The sequence below is a fragment of the Leucopleurus acutus genome (assembly GCF_964270905.1).
Source record: "Leucopleurus acutus genome assembly, chromosome: 9".
NCBI lineage: Eukaryota > Metazoa > Chordata > Mammalia > Artiodactyla > Delphinidae > Leucopleurus > Leucopleurus acutus.
Genome location: NC_139144.1, coordinates 211349 through 230474, shown reverse-complemented (window position 1 = coordinate 230474; position 19126 = coordinate 211349).

Genomic DNA, 19126 nt, shown 5'->3' with positions numbered 1-19126 from the left:
GAGGCGTGGTGCAGTTTCCAGGAGGCGGTGGCCTCTGCTCTGCATACCTTTAACGGCAGCACAGCTTTCTGGACACCTGGGAGGCTAGCCGGGGCACCCTGTTCCCGGCAGGAACACTGAGTATCCCCAGGTGCACCTGGGTCTGCTAAGCAACAGCCAGGCCCGTAGCCCTTTAGAGCCCCTCTGTGCACGCCGAGCGTAGGGAAACACACTGCCCTCTCTTTTGGAGCAGCTTGGTTTCCTCAGCACTCGCACACGTTCACGAACACCGTTCTGGCACATGCCACATGGCGCGAAGGTCTTACGCATTGCCCTAGTCGGAGCTGCGCTCAGAGTAACCCTCGTCTTCGCATTCCATCCAGGACCTCCTGACTGAAGTCACCGTGCCTCCTAGAGGACGGCGGCTTGGGTTCTTACTGCAATTCAACTCCTCTTCCTTCTGTGTCAGTGCAGGCAGCCCCAGGCCCAGAGGAGCAGCTACGGCGTTCCTTGGTGGAGACAGTTCGCTGGATGCGGGACTCCCTACTTCGATGAGTTGATTCAGGGAAGGAAACACAGGGTAACCGGTGTCTCTTGGGACTCGTTAGAAACCACAGGGATGTACGCTGAGTGTGCCCATGAAAACGGGGCCTGCTGGAACTAGTCCTGCTTTCCCACTTTGAGGGCGGCATTCATGCCTGCCTTGAAGCTACATGACATTCCCGGCACCCGACAGTCCGGTGAGCCCTGGAAGAATGCTTCGGGGAAAATTATGAGTTTGCTCTCCCTAAACCAGGGGCTTCCGTGGCCGCGGTGGCGGTCCGCATGACAGGCTCTAGAGCTAAAGGGAACCTCAACATGAGGACTCGCTTCCAGGTTAGGCCCTGAGTAGCCGTGCAGAAAGGGAGCCATGCAGCTGTTTCCAGGAGTTCTTAGTCACTTACGTGCTTTATTTGAAAGGAAGTACACGTCCGGGGAATCCTAGGCCCCACGGGTGTGCCTCATTTTCCCTCCAAGGTCACTGAGTGCCTCCAGACAACTGTGGGCCAGCTGAGCAACGTCGAGGTCCAGGGTTTGAGACCTCGGAGGACCTCTGTGTGTGCCGCGTGCTGGGCAACAACACACTGCGCATTCCTCGAGGAGCGGTTCACCTCCAGAGCCCTCGAGCACCCTGAGGACAACATGGCTGGTGAGTACGAAGTGCCCAGGAAGACTCTGTCATGGCCCTTGTGTGAGCTGCCATGAGAGAACGCTGTGCATGGAACACTGCGAGGCCCGTCCTCGTACCTGAAGTCACTCTGCTCGAGGAGAAAGTCAGCATCTTAGCATGCTGTGTCGCTACCGACACACCCAGCATGAACCCATGCCTGGAAGTAAGGCCCTGCTTTGCCGTGCAGAAGCGGAGGCGTGGTGCAGTTTCCAGGAGGCGGTGGCCTCTGCTCTGCATACCTTTAACGGCAGCACAGCTTTCTGGACACCTGGGAGGCTAGCCGGGGCACCCTGTTCCCGGCAGGAACACTGAGTATCCCCAGGTGCACCTGGGTCTGCTAAGCAACAGCCAGGCCCGTAGCCCTTTAGAGCCCCTCTGTGCACGCCGAGCGTAGGGAAACACACTGCCCTCTCTTTTGGAGCAGCTTGGTTTCCTCAGCACTCCCACACGTTCACGGACACCGTTCTGGCACATGCCACATGGCGCGAAGGTCTTACGCATTGCCCTATTCGGAGCTGCGCTCAGAGTAACCCTCGTCTTCGCATTCCATCCAGGACCTCCTGACTGAAGTCACCGTGCCTCCTAGAGGACGGCGGCTTGTGTTCTTAGTGCAATTCAACTCCTCTTCCTTCTGTGTCAGTGCAGGCAGCCCCAGGCCCAGAGGAGCAGCTACGGCGTTCCTTGGTGGAGACAGTTCGCTGGATGCGGGACTCCCTACTTCGATGAGTTGATTCAGGGAAGGAAACACAGGGTAACCGGTGTCTCTTGGGACTCGTTAGAAACCACAGGGATGTACGCTGAGTGTGCCCATGAAAACGGGGCCTGCTGGAACTAGTCCTGCTTTCCCACTTTGAGGGCGGCATTCATGCCTGCCTTGAAGCTACATGACATTCCCGGCACCCGACAGTCCAGTGAGCCCTGGAAGAATGCTTCGGGGAAAATTATGAGTTTGCTCTCCCTAAACCAGGGGCTTCCGTGGCCGCGGTGGCGGTCCGCATGACAGGCTCTAGAGCTAAAGGGAACCTCAACATGAGGACTCGCTTCCAGGTTAGGCCCTGAGTAGCCGTGCAGAAAGGGAGCCATGCAGCTGTTTCCAGGAGTTCTTAGTCACTTACGTGCTTTATTTGAAAGGAAGTACACGTCCGGGGAATCCTAGGCCCCACGGGTGTGCCTCATTTTCCCTCCAAGGTCACTGAGTGCCTCCAGACAACTGTGGGCCAGCTGAGCAACGTCGAGGTCCAGGGTTTGAGACCTCGGAGGACCTCTGTGTGTGCCGCGTGCTGGGCAACAACACACTGCGCATTCCTCGAGGAGCGGTTCACCTCCAGAGCCCTCGAGCACCCTGAGGACAACATGGCTGGTGAGTACGAAGTGCCCAGGAAGACTCTGTCATGGCCCTTGTGTGAGCTGCCATGAGAGAACGCTGTGCATGGAACACTGCGAGGCCCGTCCTCGTACCTGAAGTCACTCTGCTCGAGGAGAAAGTCAGCATCTTAGCATGCTGTGTCGCTACCGACACACCCAGCATGAACCCATGCCTGGAAGTAAGGCCCTGCTTTGCCGTGCAGAAGCGGAGGCGTGGTGCAGTTTCCAGGAGGCGGTGGCCTCTGCTCTGCATACCTTTAACGGCAGCACAGCTTTCTGGACACCTGGGAGGCTAGCCGGGGCACCCTGTTCCCGGCAGGAACACTGAGTATCCCCAGGTGCACCTGGGTCTGCTAAGCAACAGCCAGGCCCGTAGCCCTTTAGAGCCCCTCTGTGCACGCCGAGCGTAGGGAAACACACTGCCCTCTCTTTTGGAGCAGCTTGGTTTCCTCAGCACTCGCACACGTTCACGAACACCGTTCTGGCACATGCCACATGGCGCGAAGGTCTTACGCATTGCCCTAGTCGGAGCTGCGCTCAGAGTAACCCTCGTCTTCGCATTCCATCCAGGACCTCCTGACTGAAGTCACCGTGCCTCCTAGAGGACGGCGGCTTGGGTTCTTAGTGCAATTCAACTCCTCTTCCTTCTGTGTCAGTGCAGGCAGCCCCAGGCCCAGAGGAGCAGCTACGGCGTTCCTTGGTGGAGAGAGTTCGCTGGATGCGGGACTCCCTACTTCGATGAGTTGATTCAGGGAAGGAAACACAGGGTAACCGGTGTCTCTTGGGACTCGTTAGAAACCACAGGGATGTACGCTGAGTGTGCCCATGAAAACGGGGCCTGCTGGAACTAGTCCTGCTTTCCCACTTTGAGGGCGGCATTCATGCCTGCCTTGAAGCTACATGACATTCCCGGCACCCGACAGTCCAGTGAGCCCTGGAAGAATGCTTCGGGGAAAATTATGAGTTTGCTCTCCCTAAACCAGGGGCTTCCGTGGCCGCGGTGGCGGTCCGCATGACAGGCTCTAGAGCTAAAGGGAACCTCAACATGAGGACTCGCTTCCAGGTTAGGCCCTGAGTAGCCGTGCAGAAAGGGAGCCATGCAGCTGTTTCCAGGAGTTCTTAGTCACTTACGTGCTTTATTTGAAAGGAAGTACACGTCCGGGGAATCCTAGGCCCCACGGGTGTGCCTCATTTTCCCTCCAAGGTCACTGAGTGCCTCCAGACAACTGTGGGCCAGCTGAGCAACGTCGAGGTCCAGGGGTTGAGACCTCGGAGGACCTCTGTGTGTGCCGCGTGCTGGGCAACAACACACTGCGCATTCCTCGAGGAGCGGTTCACCTCCAGAGCCCTCGAGCACCCTGAGGACAACATGGCTGGCGAGTACGAAGTGCCCAGGAAGACTCTGTCATGGCCCTTGTGTGAGCTGCCATGAGAGAACGCTGTGCATGGAACACTGCGAGACCCGTCCTCGTACCTGAAGTCACTCTGCTCGAGGAGAAAGTCAGCATCTTAGCATGCTGTGTCGCTACCGACACACCCAGCATGAACCCATGCCTGGAAGTAAGGCCCTGTTTTGCCGTGCAGAAGCTGAGGCGTGGTGCAGTTTCCAGGAGGCGGTGGCCTCTGCTCTGCATACCTTTAACGGCAGCACAGCTTTCTGGACACCTGGGAGGCTAGCCGGGGCACCCTGTTCCCGGCAGGAACACTGAGTATCCCCAGGTGCACCTGGGTCTGCTAAGCAACAGCCAGGCCCGTAGCCCTTTAGAGCCCCTCTGTGCACGCCGAGCATAGGGAAACACACTGCCCTCTCTTTTGGAGCAGCTTGGTTTCCTCAGCACTCGCACACGTTCACGAACACCGTTCTGGCACATGCCACATGGCGCGAAGGTCTTACGCATTGCCCTAGTCGGAGCTGCGCTCAGAGTAACCCTCGTCTTCGCATTCCATCCAGGACCTCCTGACTGAAGTCACCGTGCCTCCTAGAGGACGGCGGCTTGGGTTCTTAGTGCAATTCAACTCCTCTTCCTTCTGTGTCAGTGCAGGCAGCCCCAGGCCCAGAGGAGCAGCTACGGCGTTCCTTGGTGGAGACAGTTCGCTGGATGCGGGACTCCCTACTTCGATGAGTTGATTCAGGGAAGGAAACACAGGGTAACCGGTGTCTCTTGGGACTCGTTAGAAACCACAGGGATGTACGCTGAGTGTGCCCATGAAAACGGGGCCTGCTGGAACTAGTCCTGCTTTCCCACTGTGAGGGCGGCATTCATGCCTGCCTTGAAGCTACATGACATTCCCGGCACCCGACAGTCCGGTGAGCCCTGGAAGAATGCTTCGGGGAAAATTATGAGTTTGCTCTCCCTAAACCAGGGGCTTCCGTGGCCGCGGTGGCGGTCCGCATGACAGGCTCTAGAGCTAAAGGGAACCTCAACATGAGGACTCGCTTCCAGGTTAGGCCCTGAGTAGCCGTGCAGAAAGGGAGCCATGCAGCTGTTTCCAGGAGTTCTTAGTCACTTACGTGCTTTATTTGAAAGGAAGTACACGTCCGGGGAATCCTAGGCCCCACGGGTGTGCCTCATTTTCCCTCCAAGGTCACTGAGTGCCTCCAGACAACTGTGGGCCAGCTGAGCAACGTCGAGGTCCAGGGGTTGAGACCTCGGAGGACCTCTGTGTGTGCCGCGTGCTGGGCAACAACACACTGCGCATTCCTCGAGGAGCGGTTCACCTCCAGAGCCCTCGAGCACCCTGAGGACAACATGGCTGGTGAGTACGAAGTGCCCAGGAAGACTCTGTCATGGCCCTTGTGTGAGCTGCCATGAGAGAACGCTGTGCATGGAACACTGCGAGGCCCGTCCTCGTACCTGAAGTCACTCTGCTCGAGGAGAAAGTCAGCATCTTAGCATGCTGTGTCGCTACTGACACACCCAGCATGAACCCATGCCTGGAAGTAAGGCCCTGCTTTGCCGTGCAGAAGCGGAGGCGTGGTGCAGTTTCCAGGAGGCGGTGGCCTCTGCTCTGCATACCTTTAACGGCAGCACAGCTTTCTGGACACCTGGGAGGCTAGCCGGGGCACCCTGTTCCCGGCAGGAACACTGAGTATCCCCAGGTGCACCTGGGTCTGCTAAGCAACAGCCAGGCCCGTAGCCCTTTAGAGCCCCTCTGTGCACGCCGAGCGTAGGGAAACACACTGCCCTCTCTTTTGGAGCAGCTTGGTTTCCTCAGCACTCGCACACGTTCACGAACACCGTTCTGGCACATGCCACATGGCGCGAAGGTCTTACGCATTGCCCTAGTCGGAGCTGCGCTCAGAGTAACCCTCGTCTTCGCATTCCATCCAGGACCTCCTGACTGAAGTCACCGTGCCTTCTAGAGGACGGTGGCTTGGGTTCTTACTGCAATTCAACTCCTCTTCCTTCTGTGTCAGTGCAGGCAGCCCCAGGCCCAGAGGAGCAGCTACGGCGTTCCTTGGTGGAGACAGTTCGCTGGATGCGGGACTCCCTACTTCGATGAGTTGATTCAGGGAAGGAAACACAGGGTAACCGGTGTCTCTTGGGACTCGTTAGAAACCACAGGGATGTACGCTGAGTGTGCCCATGAAAACGGGGCCTGCTGGAACTAGTCCTGCTTTCCCACTGTGAGGGCGGCATTCATGCCTGCCTTGAAGCTACATGACATTCCCGGCACCCGACAGTCCGGTGAGCCCTGGAAGAATGCTTCGGGGAAAATTATGAGTTTGCTCTCCCTAAACCAGGGGCTTCCGTGGCCGCGGTGGCGGTCCGCATGACAGGCTCTAGAGCTAAAGGGAACCTCAACATGAGGACTCGCTTCCAGGTTAGGCCCTGAGTAGCCGTGCAGAAAGGGAGCCATGCAGCTGTTTCCAGGAGTTCTTAGTCACTTACGTGCTTTATTTGAAAGGAAGTACACGTCCGGGGAATCCTAGGCCCCACGGGTGTGCCTCATTTTCCCTCCAAGGTCACTGAGTGCCTCCAGACAACTGTGGGCCAGCTGAGCAACGTCGAGGTCCAGGGGTTGAGACCTCGGAGGACCTCTGTGTGTGCCGCGTGCTGGGCAACAACACACTGCGCATTCCTCGAGGAGCGGTTCACCTCCAGAGCCCTCGAGCACCCTGAGGACAACATGGCTGGTGAGTACGAAGTGCCCAGGAAGACTCTGTCATGGCCCTTGTGTGAGCTGCCATGAGAGAACGCTGTGCATGGAACACTGCGAGGCCCGTCCTCGTACCTGAAGTCACTCTGCTCGAGGAGAAAGTCAGCATCTTAGCATGCTGTGTCGCTACCGACACACCCAGCATGAACCCATGCCTGGAAGTAAGGCCCTGCTTTGCCGTGCAGAAGCGGAGGCGTGGTGCAGTTTCCAGGAGGCTGTGGCCTCTGCTCTGCATACCTTTAACGGCAGCACAGCTTTCTGGACACCTGGGAGGCTAGCCGGGGCACCCTGTTCCCGGCAGGAACACTGAGTATCCCCAGGTGCACCTGGGTCTGCTAAGCAACAGCCAGGCCCGTAGCCCTTTAGAGCCCCTCTGTGCACGCCGAGCGTAGGGAAACACACTGCCCTCTCTTTTGGAGCAGCTTGGTTTCCTCAGCACTCGCACACGTTCACGAACACCGTTCTGGCACATGCAACATATCGCGAAGGTCTTACGCATTGCCCTAGTCGGAGCTGCGCTCAGAGTAACCCTCGTCTTCACATTCCATCCAGGACCTCCTGACTGAAGTCACCGTGCCTCCTAGAGGACGGCGGCTTGGGTTCTTACTGCAATTCAACTCCTCTTCCTTCTGTGTCAGTGCAGGCAGCCCCAGGCCCAGAGGAGCAGCTACGGCGTTCCTTGGTGGAGACAGTTCGCTGGATGCGGGACTCCCTACTTCGATGAGTTGATTCAGGGAAGGAAACACAGGGTAACCGGTGTCTCTTGGGACTCGTTAGAAACCACAGGGATGTACGCTGAGTGTGCCCATGAAAACGGGGCCTGCTGGAACTAGTCCTGCTTTCCCACTTTGAGGGCGGCATTCATGCCTGCCTTGAAGCTACATGACATTCCCGGCACCCGACAGTCCGGTGAGCCCTGGAAGAATGCTTCGGGGAAAATTATGAGTTTGCTCTCCCTAAACCAGGGGCTTCCGTGGCCGCGGTGGCGGTCCGCATGACAGGCTCTAGAGCTAAAGGGAACCTCAACATGAGGACTCGCTTCCAGGTTAGGCCCTGAGTAGCCGTGCAGAAAGGGAGCCATGCAGCTGTTTCCAGGAGTTCTTAGTCACTTACGTGCTTTATTTGAAAGGAAGTACACGTCCGGGGAATCCTAGGCCCCACGGGTGTGCCTCATTTTCCCTCCAAGGTCACTGAGTGCCTCCAGACAACTGTGGGCCAGCTGAGCAACGTCGAGGTCCAGGGGTTGAGACCTCGGAGGACCTCTGTGTGTGCCGCGTGCTGGGCAACAACACACTGCGCATTCCTCGAGGAGCGGTTCACCTCCAGAGCCCTCGAGCACCCTGAGGACAACATGGCTGGTGAGTACGAAGTGCCCAGAAAGACTCTGTCATGGCCCTTGTGTGAGCTGCCATGAGAGAACGCTGTGCATGGAACACTGCGAGGCCCGTCCTCGTACCTGAAGTCACTCTGCTCGAGGAGAAAGTCAGCATCTTAGCATGCTGTGTCGCTACCGACACACCCAGCATGAACCCATGCCTGGAAGTAAGGCCCTGCTTTGCCGTGCAGAAGCGGAGGCGTGGTGCAGTTTCCAGGAGGCAGTGGCCTCTGCTCTGCATACCTTTAACGGCAGCACAGCTTTCTGGACACCTGGGAGGCTAGCCGGGGCACCCTGTTCCCGGCAGGAACACTGAGTATCCCCAGGTGCACCTGGGTCTGCTAAGCAACAGCCAGGCCCGTAGCCCTTTAGAGCCCCTCTGTGCACGCCGAGCGTAGGGAAACACACTGCCCTCTCTTTTGGAGCAGCTTGGTTTCCTCAGCACTCGCACACGTTCACGAACACCGTTCTGGCACATGCCACATGGCGCGAAGGTCTTACGCATTGCCCTAGTCGGAGCTGCGCTCAGAGTAACCCTCGTCTTCGCATTCCATCCAGGACCTCCTGACTGAAGTCACCGTGCCTCCTAGAGGACGGCGGCTTGGGTTCTTACTGCAATTCAACTCCTCTTCCTTCTGTGTCAGTGCAGGCAGCCCCAGGCCCAGAGGAGCAGCTACGGCGTTCCTTGGTGGAGACAGTTCGCTGGATGCGGGACTCCCTACTTCGATGAGTTGATTCAGGGAAGGAAACACAGGGTAACCGGTGTCTCTTGGGACTCGTTAGAAACCACAGGGATGTACGCTGAGTGTGCCCATGAAAACGGGGCCTGCTGGAACTAGTCCTGCTTTCCCACTTTGAGGGCGGCATTCATGCCTGCCTTGAAGCTACATGACATTCCCGGCACCCGACAGTCCGGTGAGCCCTGGAAGAATGCTTCGGGGAAAATTATGAGTTTGCTCTCCCTAAACCAGGGGCTTCCGTGGCCGCGGTGGCGGTCCGCATGACAGGCTCTAGAGCTAAAGGGAACCTCAACATGAGGACTCGCTTCCAGGTTAGGCCCTGAGTAGCCGTGCAGAAAGGGAGCCATGCAGCTGTTTCCAGGAGTTCTTAGTCACTTACGTGCTTTATTTGAAAGGAAGTACACGTCCGGGGAATCCTAGGCCCCACGGGTGTGCCTCATTTTCCCTCCAAGGTCACTGAGTGCCTCCAGACAACTGTGGGCCAGCTGAGCAACGTCGAGGTCCAGGGTTTGAGACCTCGGAGGACCTCTGTGTGTGCCGCGTGCTGGGCAACAACACACTGCGCATTCCTCGAGGAGCGGTTCACCTCCAGAGCCCTCGAGCACCCTGAGGACAACATGGCTGGTGAGTACGAAGTGCCCAGGAAGACTCTGTCATGGCCCTTGTGTGAGCTGCCATGAGAGAACGCTGTGCATGGAACACTGCGAGGCCCGTCCTCGTACCTGAAGTCACTCTGCTCGAGGAGAAAGTCAGCATCTTAGCATGCTGTGTCGCTACCGACACACCCAGCATGAACCCATGCCTGGAAGTAAGGCCCTGCTTTGCCGTGCAGAAGCGGAGGCGTGGTGCAGTTTCCAGGAGGCGGTGGCCTCTGCTCTGCATACCTTTAACGGCAGCACAGCTTTCTGGACACCTGGGAGGCTAGCCGGGGCACCCTGTTCCCGGCAGGAACACTGAGTATCCCCAGGTGCACCTGGGTCTGCTAAGCAACAGCCAGGCCTGTAGCCCTTTAGAGCCCCTCTGTGCACGCCGAGCGTAGGGAAACACACTGCCCTCTCTTTTGGAGCAGCTTGGTTTCCTCAGCACTCGCACACGTTCACGGACACCGTTCTGGCACATGCCACATGGCGCGAAGGTCTTACGCATTGCCCTAGTCGGAGCTGCGCTCAGAGTAACCCTCGTCTTCGCATTCCATCCAGGACCTCCTGACTGAAGTCACCGTGCCTCCTAGAGGACGGCGGCTTGTGTTCTTAGTGCAATTCAACTCCTCTTCCTTCTGTGTCAGTGCAGGCAGCCCCAGGCCCAGAGGAGGAGCTACGGCGTTCCTTGGTGGAGACAGTTCGCTGGATGCGGGACTCCCTACTTCGATGAGTTGATTCAGGGAAGGAAACACAGGGTAACCGGTGTCTCTTGGGACTCGTTAGAAACCACAGGGATGTACGCTGAGTGTGCCCATGAAAACGGGGCCTGCTGGAACTAGTCCTGCTTTCCCACTTTGAGGGCGGCATTCATGCCTGCCTTGAAGCTACATGACATTCCCGGCACCCGACAGTCCGGTGAGCCCTGGAAGAATGCTTCGGGGAAAATTATGAGTTTGCTCTCCCTAAACCAGGGGCTTCCGTGGCCGCGGTGGCGGTCCGCATGACAGGCTCTAGAGCTAAAGGGAACCTCAACATGAGGACTCGCTTCCAGGTTAGGCCCTGAGTAGCCGTGCAGAAAGGGAGCCATGCAGCTGTTTCCAGGAGTTCTTAGTCACTTACGTGCTTTATTTGAAAGGAAGTACACGTCCGGGGAATCCTAGGCCCCACGGGTGTGCCTCATTTTCCCTCCAAGGTCACTGAGTGCCTCCAGACAACTGTGGGCCAGCTGAGCAACGTCGAGGTCCAGGGGTTGAGACCTCGGAGGACCTCTGTGTGTGCCGCGTGCTGGGCAACAACACACTGCGCATTCCTCGAGGAGCGGTTCACCTCCAGAGCCCTCGAGCACCCTGAGGACAACATGGCTGGTGAGTACGAAGTGCCCAGGAAGACTCTGTCATGGCCCTTGTGTGAGCTGCCATGAGAGAACGCTGTGCATGGAACACTGCGAGGCCCGTCCTCGTACCTGAAGTCACTCTGCTCGAGGAGAAAGTCAGCATCTTAGCATGCTGTGTCGCTACCGACACACCCAGCATGAACCCATGCCTGGAAGTAAGGCCCTGCTTTGCCGTGCAGAAGCGGAGGCGTGGTGCAGTTTCCAGGAGGCGGTGGCCTCTGCTCTGCATACCTTTAACGGCAGCACAGCTTTCTGGACACCTGGGAGGCTAGCCGGGGCACCCTGTTCCCGGCAGGAACACTGAGTATCCCCAGGTGCACCTGGGTCTGCTAAGCAACAGCCAGGCCCGTAGCCCTTTAGAGCCCCTCTGTGCACGCCGAGCGTAGGGAAACACACTGCCCTCTCTTTTGGAGCAGCTTGGTTTCCTCAGCACTCGCACACGTTCACGGACACCGTTCTGGCACATGCCACATGGCGCGAAGGTCTTACGCATTGCCCTAGTCGGAGCTGCGCTCAGAGTAACCCTCGTCTTCGCATTCCATCCAGGACCTCCTGACTGAAGTCACCGTGCCTCCTAGAGGACGGCGGCTTGGGTTCTTAGTGCAATTCAACTCCTCTTCCTTCTGTGTCAGTGCAGGCAGCCCCAGGCCCAGAGGAGCAGCTACGGCGTTCCTTGTTGGAGACAGTTCGCTGGATGCGGGACTCCCTACTTCGATGAGTTGATTCAGGGAAGGAAACACAGGGTAACCGGTGTCTCTTGGGACTCGTTAGAAACCACAGGGATGTACGCTGAGTGTGCCCATGAAAACGGGGCCTGCTGGAACTAGTCCTGCTTTCCCACTTTGAGGGCGGCATTCATGCCTGCCTTGAAGCTACATGACATTCCCGGCACCCGACAGTCCGGTGAGCCCTGGAAGAATGCTTCGGGGAAAATTATGAGTTTGCTCTCCCTAAACCAGGGGCTTCCGTGGCCGCGGTGGCGGTCCGCATGACAGGCTCTAGAGCTAAAGGGAACCTCAACATGAGGACTCGCTTCCAGGTTAGGCCCGGAGTAGCCGTGCAGAAAGGGAGCCATGCAGCTGTTTCCAGGAGTTCTTAGTCACTTACGTGCTTTATTTGAAAGGAAGTACACGTCCGGGGAATCCTAGGCCCCACGGGTGTGCCTCATTTTCCCTCCAAGGTCACTGAGTGCCTCCAGACAACTGTGGGCCAGCTGAGCAACGTCGAGGTCCAGGGGTTGAGACCTCGGAGGACCTCTGTGTGTGCCGCGTGCTGGGCAACAACACACTGCGCATTCCTCGAGGAGCGGTTCACCTCCAGAGCCCTCGAGCACCCTGAGGACAACATGGCTGGTGAGTACGAAGTGCCCAGGAAGACTCTGTCATGGCCCTTGTGTGAGCTGCCATGAGAGAACGCTGTGCATGGAACACTGTGAGGCCCGTCCTCGTACCTGAAGTCACTCTGCTCGAGGAGAAAGTCAGCATCTTAGCATGCTGTGTCGCTACCGACACACCCAGCATGAACCCATGCCTGGAAGTAAGGCCCTGCTTTGCCGTGCAGAAGCGGAGGCGTGGTGCAGTTTCCAGGAGGCGGTGGCCTCTGCTCTGCATACCTTTAACGGCAGCACAGCTTTCTGGACACCTGGGAGGCTAGCCGGGGCACCCTGTTCCCGGCAGGAACACTGAGTATCCCCAGGTGCACCTGGGTCTGCTAAGCAACATCCAGGCCCGTAGCCCTTTAGAGTCCCTCTGTGCACGCCGAGCGTAGGGAAACACACTGCCCTCTCTTTTGGAGCAGCTTGGTTTCCTCAGCACTCGCACACGTTCACGAACACCGTTCTGGCACATGCCACATGGCGCGAAGGTCTTACGCATTGCCCTAGTCGGAGCTGCGCTCAGAGTAACCCTCGTCTTCGCATTCCATCCAGGACCTCCTGACTGAAGTCACCGTGCCTCCTAGAGGACGGCGGCTTGGGTTCTTAGTGCAATTCAACTCCTCTTCCTTCTGTGTCAGTGCAGGCAGCCCCAGGCCCAGAGGAGCAGCTACGGCGTTCCTTGGTGGAGAGAGTTCGCTGGATGCGGGACTCCCTACTTCGATGAGTTGATTCAGGGAAGGAAACACAGGGTAACCGGTGTCTCTTGGGACTCGTTAGAAACCACAGGGATGTACGCTGAGTGTGCCCATGAAAACGGGGCCTGCTGGAACTAGTCCTGCTTTCCCACTTTGAGGGCGGCATTCATGCCTGCCTTGAAGCTACATGACATTCCCGGCACCCGACAGTCCGGTGAGCCCTGGAAGAATGCTTCGGGGAAAATTATGAGTTTGCTCTCCCTAAACCAGGGGCTTCCGTGGCCGCGGTGGCGGTCCGCATGACAGGCTCTAGAGCTAAAGGGAACCTCAACATGAGGACTCGCTTCCAGGTTAGGCCCTGAGTAGCCGTGCAGAAAGGGAGCCATGCAGCTGTTTCCAGGAGTTCTTAGTCACTTACGTGCTTTATTTGAAAGGAAGTACACGTCCGGGGAATCCTAGGCCCCACGGGTGTGCCTCATTTTCCCTCCAAGGTCACTGAGTGCCTCCAGACAACTGTGGGCCAGCTGAGCAACGTCGAGGTCCAGGGGTTGAGACCTCGGAGGACCTCTGTGTGTGCCGCGTGCTGGGCAACAACACACTGCGCATTCCTCGAGGAGCGGTTCACCTCCAGAGCCCTCGAGCACCCTGAGGACAACATGGCTGGTGAGTACGAAGTGCCCAGGAAGACTCTGTCATGGCCCTTGTGTGAGCTGCCATGAGAGAACGCTGTGCATGGAACACTGCGAGGCCCGTCCTCGTACCTGAAGTCACTCTGCTCGAGGAGAAAGTCAGCATCTTAGCATGCTGTGTCGCTACCGACACACCCAGCATGAACCCATGCCTGGAAGTAAGGCCCTGCTTTGCCGTGCAGAAGCGGAGGCGTGGTGCAGTTTCCAGGAGGCGGTGGCCTCTGCTCTGCATACCTTTAACGGCAGCACAGCTTTCTGGACACCTGGGAGGCTAGCCGGGGCACCCTGTTCCCGGCAGGAACACTGAGTATCCCCAGGTGCACCTGGGTCTGCTAAGCAACAGCCAGGCCCGTAGCCCTTTAGAGCCCCTCTGTGCACGCCGAGCGTAGGGAAACACACTGCCCTCTCTTTTGGAGCAGCTTGGTTTCCTCAGCACTCGCACACGTTCACGAACACCGTTCTGGCACATGCCACATGGCGCGAAGGTCTTACGCATTGCCCTAGTCGGAGCTGCGCTCAGAGTAACCCTCGTCTTCGCATTCCATCCAGGACCTCCTGACTGAAGTCACCGTGCCTCCTAGAGGACGGCGGCTTGGGTTCTTAGTGCAATTCAACTCCTCTTCCTTCTGTGTCAGTGCAGGCAGCCCCAGGCCCAGAGGAGCAGCTACGGCGTTCCTTGGTGGAGACAGTTCGCTGGATGCGGGACTCCCTACTTCGATGAGTTGATTCAGGGAAGGAAACACAGGGTAACCGGTGTCTCTTGGGACTCGTTAGAAACCACAGGGATGTACGCTGAGTGTGCCCATGAAAACGGGGCCTGCTGGAACTAGTCCTGCTTTCCCACTTTGAGGGCGGCATTCATGCCTGCCTTGAAGCTACATGACATTCCCGGCACCCGACAGTCTGGTGAGCCCTGGAAGAATGCTTCGGGGAAAATTATGAGTTTGCTCTCCCTAAACCAGGGGCTTCCGTGGCCGCGGTGGCGGTCCGCATGACAGGCTCTAGAGCTAAAGGGAACCTCAACATGAGGACTCGCTTCCAGGTTAGGCCCTGAGTAGCCGTGCAGAAAGGGAGCCATGCAGCTGTTTCCAGGAGTTCTTAGTCACTTACGTGCTTTATTTGAAAGGAAGTACACGTCCGGGGAATCCTAGGCCCCATGGGTGTGCCTCATTTTCCCTCCAAGGTCACTGAGTGCCTCCAGACAACTGTGGGCCAGCTGAGCAACGTCGAGGTCCAGGGGTTGAGACCTCAGAGGACCTCTGTGTGTGCCGCGTGCTGGGCAACAACACACTGCGCATTCCTCGAGGAGCGGTTCACCTCCAGAGCCCTCGAGCACCCTGAGGACAACATGGCTGGTGAGTACGAAGTGCCCAGGAAGACTCTGTCATGGCCCTTGTGTGAGCTGCCATGAGAGAACGCTGTGCATGGAACACTGCGAGGCCCGTCCTCGTACCTGAAGTCACTCTGCTCGAGGAGAAAGTCAGCATCTTAGCATGCTGTGTCGCTACCGACACACCCAGCATGAACCCATGCCTGGAAGTAAGGCCCTGCTTTGCCGTGCAGAAGCGGAGGCGTGGTGCAGTTTCCAGGAGGCGGTGGCCTCTGCTCTGCATACCTTTAACGGCAGCACAGCTTTCTGGACACCTGGGAGGCTAGCCGGGGCACCCTGTTCCCGGCAGGAACACTGAGTATCCCCAGGTGCACCTGGGTCTGCTAAGCAACAGCCAGGCCCGTAGCCCTTTAGAGCCCCTCTGTGCACGCCGAGCGTAGGGAAACACACTGCCCTCTCTTTTGGAGCAGCTTGGTTTCCTCAGCACTCGCACACGTTCACGGACACCGTTCTGGCACATGCCACATGGCGCGAAGGTCTTACGCATTGCCCTAGTCGGAGCTGCGCTCAGAGTAACCCTCGTCTTCGCATTCCATCCAGGACCTCCTGACTGAAGTCACCGTGCCTCCTAGAGGACGGCGGCTTGGGTTCTTAGTGCAATTCAACTCCTCTTCCTTCTGTGTCAGTGCAGGCAGCCCCAGGCCCAGAGGAGCAGCTACGGCGTTCCTTGGTGGAGACAGTTCGCTGGATGCGGGACTCCCTACTTCGATGAGTTGATTCAGGGAAGGAAACACAGGGTAACCGGTGTCTCTTGGGACTCGTTAGAAACCACAGGGATGTACGCTGAGTGTGCCCATGAAAACGGGGCCTGCTGGAACTAGTCCTGCTTTCCCACTTTGAGGGCGGCATTCATGCCTGCCTTGAAGCTACATGACATTCCCGGCACCCGACAGTCCGGTGAGCCCTGGAAGAATGCTTCGGGGAAAATTATGAGTTTGCTCTCCCTAAACCAGGGGCTTCCGTGGCCGCGGTGGCGGTCCGCATGACAGGCTCTAGAGCTAAAGGGAACCTCAACATGAGGACTCGCTTCCAGGTTAGGCCCTGAGTAGCCGTGCAGAAAGGGAGCCATGCAGCTGTTTCCAGGAGTTCTTAGTCACTTACGTGCTTTATTTGAAAGGAAGTACACGTCCGGGGAATCCTAGGCCCCACGGGTGTGCCTCATTTTCCCTCCAAGGTCACTGAGTGCCTCCAGACAACTGTGGGCCAGCTGAGCAACGTCGAGGTCCAGGGGTTGAGACCTCGGAGGACCTCTGTGTGTGCCGCGTGCTGGGCAACAACACACTGCGCATTCCTCGAGGAGCGGTTCACCTCCAGAGCCCTCGAGCACCCTGAGGACAACATGGCTGGTGAGTACGAAGTGCCCAGGAAGACTCTGTCATGGCCCTTGTGTGAGCTGCCATGAGAGAACGCTGTGCATGGAACACTGCGAGGCCCGTCCTCGTACCTGAAGTCACTCTGCTCGAGGAGAAAGTCAGCATCTTAGCATGCTGTGTCGCTACCGACACACCCAGCATGAACCCATGCCTGGAAGTAAGGCCCTGCTTTGCCGTGCAGAAGCGGAGGCGTGGTGCAGTTTCCAGGAGGCGGTGGCCTCTGCTCTGTATACCTTTAACGGCAGCACAGCTTTCTGGACACCTGGGAGGCTAGCCGGGGCACCCTGTTCCCGGCAGGAACACTGAGTATCCCCAGGTGCACCTGGGTCTGCTAAGCAACAGCCAGGCCCGTAGCCCTTTAGAGCCCCTCTGTGCACGCCGAGCGTAGGGAAACACACTGCCCTCTCTTTTGGAGCAGCTTGGTTTCCTCAGCACTCGCACACGTTCACGGACACCGTTCTGGCACATGCCACATGGCGCGAAGGTCTTACGCATTGCCCTAGTCGGAGCTGCGCTCAGAGTAACCCTCGTCTTCGCATTCCATCCAGGACCTCCTGACTGAAGTCACCGTGCCTCCTAGAGGACGGCGGCTTGGGTTCTTAGTGCAATTCAACTCCTCTTCCTTCTGTGTCAGTGCAGGCAGCCCCAGGCCCAGAGGAGCAGCTACGGCGTTCCTTGGTGGAGACAGTTCGCTGGATGCGGGACTCCCTACTTCGATGAGTTGATTCAGGGAAGGAAACACAGGGTAACCGGTGTCTCTTGGGACTCGTTAGAAACCACAGGGATGTACGCTGAGTGTGCCCATGAAAACGGGGCCTGCTGGAACTAGTCCTGCTTTCCCACTTTGAGGGCGGCATTCATGCCTGCCTTGAAGCTACATGACATTCCCGGCACCCGACAGTCCGGTGAGCCCTGGAAGAATGCTTCGGGGAAAATTATGAGTTTGCTCTCCCTAAACCAGGGGCTTCCGTGGCCGCGGTGGCGGTCCGCATGACAGGCTCTAGAGCTAAAGGGAACCTCAACATGAGGACTCGCTTCCAGGTTAGGCCCTGAGTAGCCGTGCAGAAAGGGAGCCATGCAGCTGTTTCCAGGAGTTCTTAGTCACTTACGTGCTTTATTTGAAAGGAAGTACACGTCCGGGGAATCCTAGGCCCCACGGGTGTGCCTCATTTTCCCTCCAAGGTCACTGAGTGCCTCCAGACAACTGTGGGCCAGCTGAGCAACGTCGAGGTCCAGGGGTTGAGACCTCGGAGGACCTCTGTGTGTGCCGCGTGCTGGGCAACAACACACTGCGCATTCCTCGAGGAGCGGTTCACCTCCAGAGCCCTCGAGCACCCTGAGGACAACATGGCTGGTGAGTACGAAGTGCCCAGGAAGACTCTGTCATGGCCCTTGTGTGAGCTGCCATGAGAGAACGCTGTGCATGGAACACTGCGAGGCCCGTCCTCGTACCTGAAGTCACTCTGCTCGAGGAGAAAGTCAGCATCTTAGCATGCTGTGTCGCTACCGACACACCCAGCATGAACCCATGCCTGGAAGTAAGGCCCTGCTTTGCCGTGCAGAAGCGGAGGCGTGGTGCAGTTTCCAGGAGGCGGTGGCCTCTGCTCTGCATACCTTTAACGGCAGCACAGCTTTCTGGACACCTGGGAGGCTAGCCGGGGCACCCTGTTCCCGGCAGGAACACTGAGTATCCCCAGGTGCACCTGGGTCTGCTAAGCAACAGCCAGGCCCGTAGCCCTTTAGAGCCCCTCTGTGCACGCCGAGCGTAGGGAAACACACTGCCCTCTCTTTTGGAGCAGCTTGGTTTCCTCAGCACTCGCACACGTTCACGGACACCGTTCTGGCACATGCCACATGGCGCGAAGGTCTTACGCATTGCCCTAGTCGGAGCTGCGCTCAGAGTAACCCTCGTCTTCGCATTCCATCCAGGACCTCCTGACTGAAGTCACCGTGCCTCCTAGAGGACGGCGGCTTGGGTTCTTAGTGCAATTCAACTCCTCTTCCTTCTGTGTCAGTGCAGGCAGCCCCAGGCCCAGAGGAGCAGCTACGGCGTTCCTTGGTGGAGACAGTTCGCTGGATGCGGGACTCCCTACTTCGATGAGTTGATTCAGGGAAGGAAACACAGGGTAACCGGTGTCTCTTGGGACTCGTTAGAAACCACAGGGATGTACGCTGAGTGTGCCCATGAAAACGGGGCCTGCTGGAACTAGTCCTGCTTTCCCACTTTGAGGGCGGCATTCATGCCTGCCTTGAAGCTACATGACATTCCCGGCACCCGACAGTCCGGTGAGCCCTGGAAGAATGCTTCGGGGAAAATTATGAGTTTGCTCTCCCTAAACCAGGGGCTTCCGTGGCCGCGGTGGCGGTCCGCATGACAGGCTCTAGAGCTAAAGGGAACCTCAACATGAGGACTCGCTTCCAGGTTAGGCCCTGAGTAGCCGTGCAGAAAGGGAGCCATGCAGCTGTTTCCAGGAGTTCTTAGTCACTTACGTGCTTTATTTTAAAGGAAGTACACGTCCGGGGAATCCTAGGCCCCACGGGTGTGCCTCATTTTCCCTCCAAGGTCACTGAGTGCCTCCAGACAACTGTGGGCCAGCTGAGCAACGTCGAGGTCCAGGGCTTGAGACCTCGGAGGACCTCTGTGTGTGCCGCGTGCTGGGCAACAACACACTGCGCATTCCTCGAGGAGCGGTTCACCTCCAGAGCCCTCGAGCACCCTGAGGACAACATGGCTGGTGAG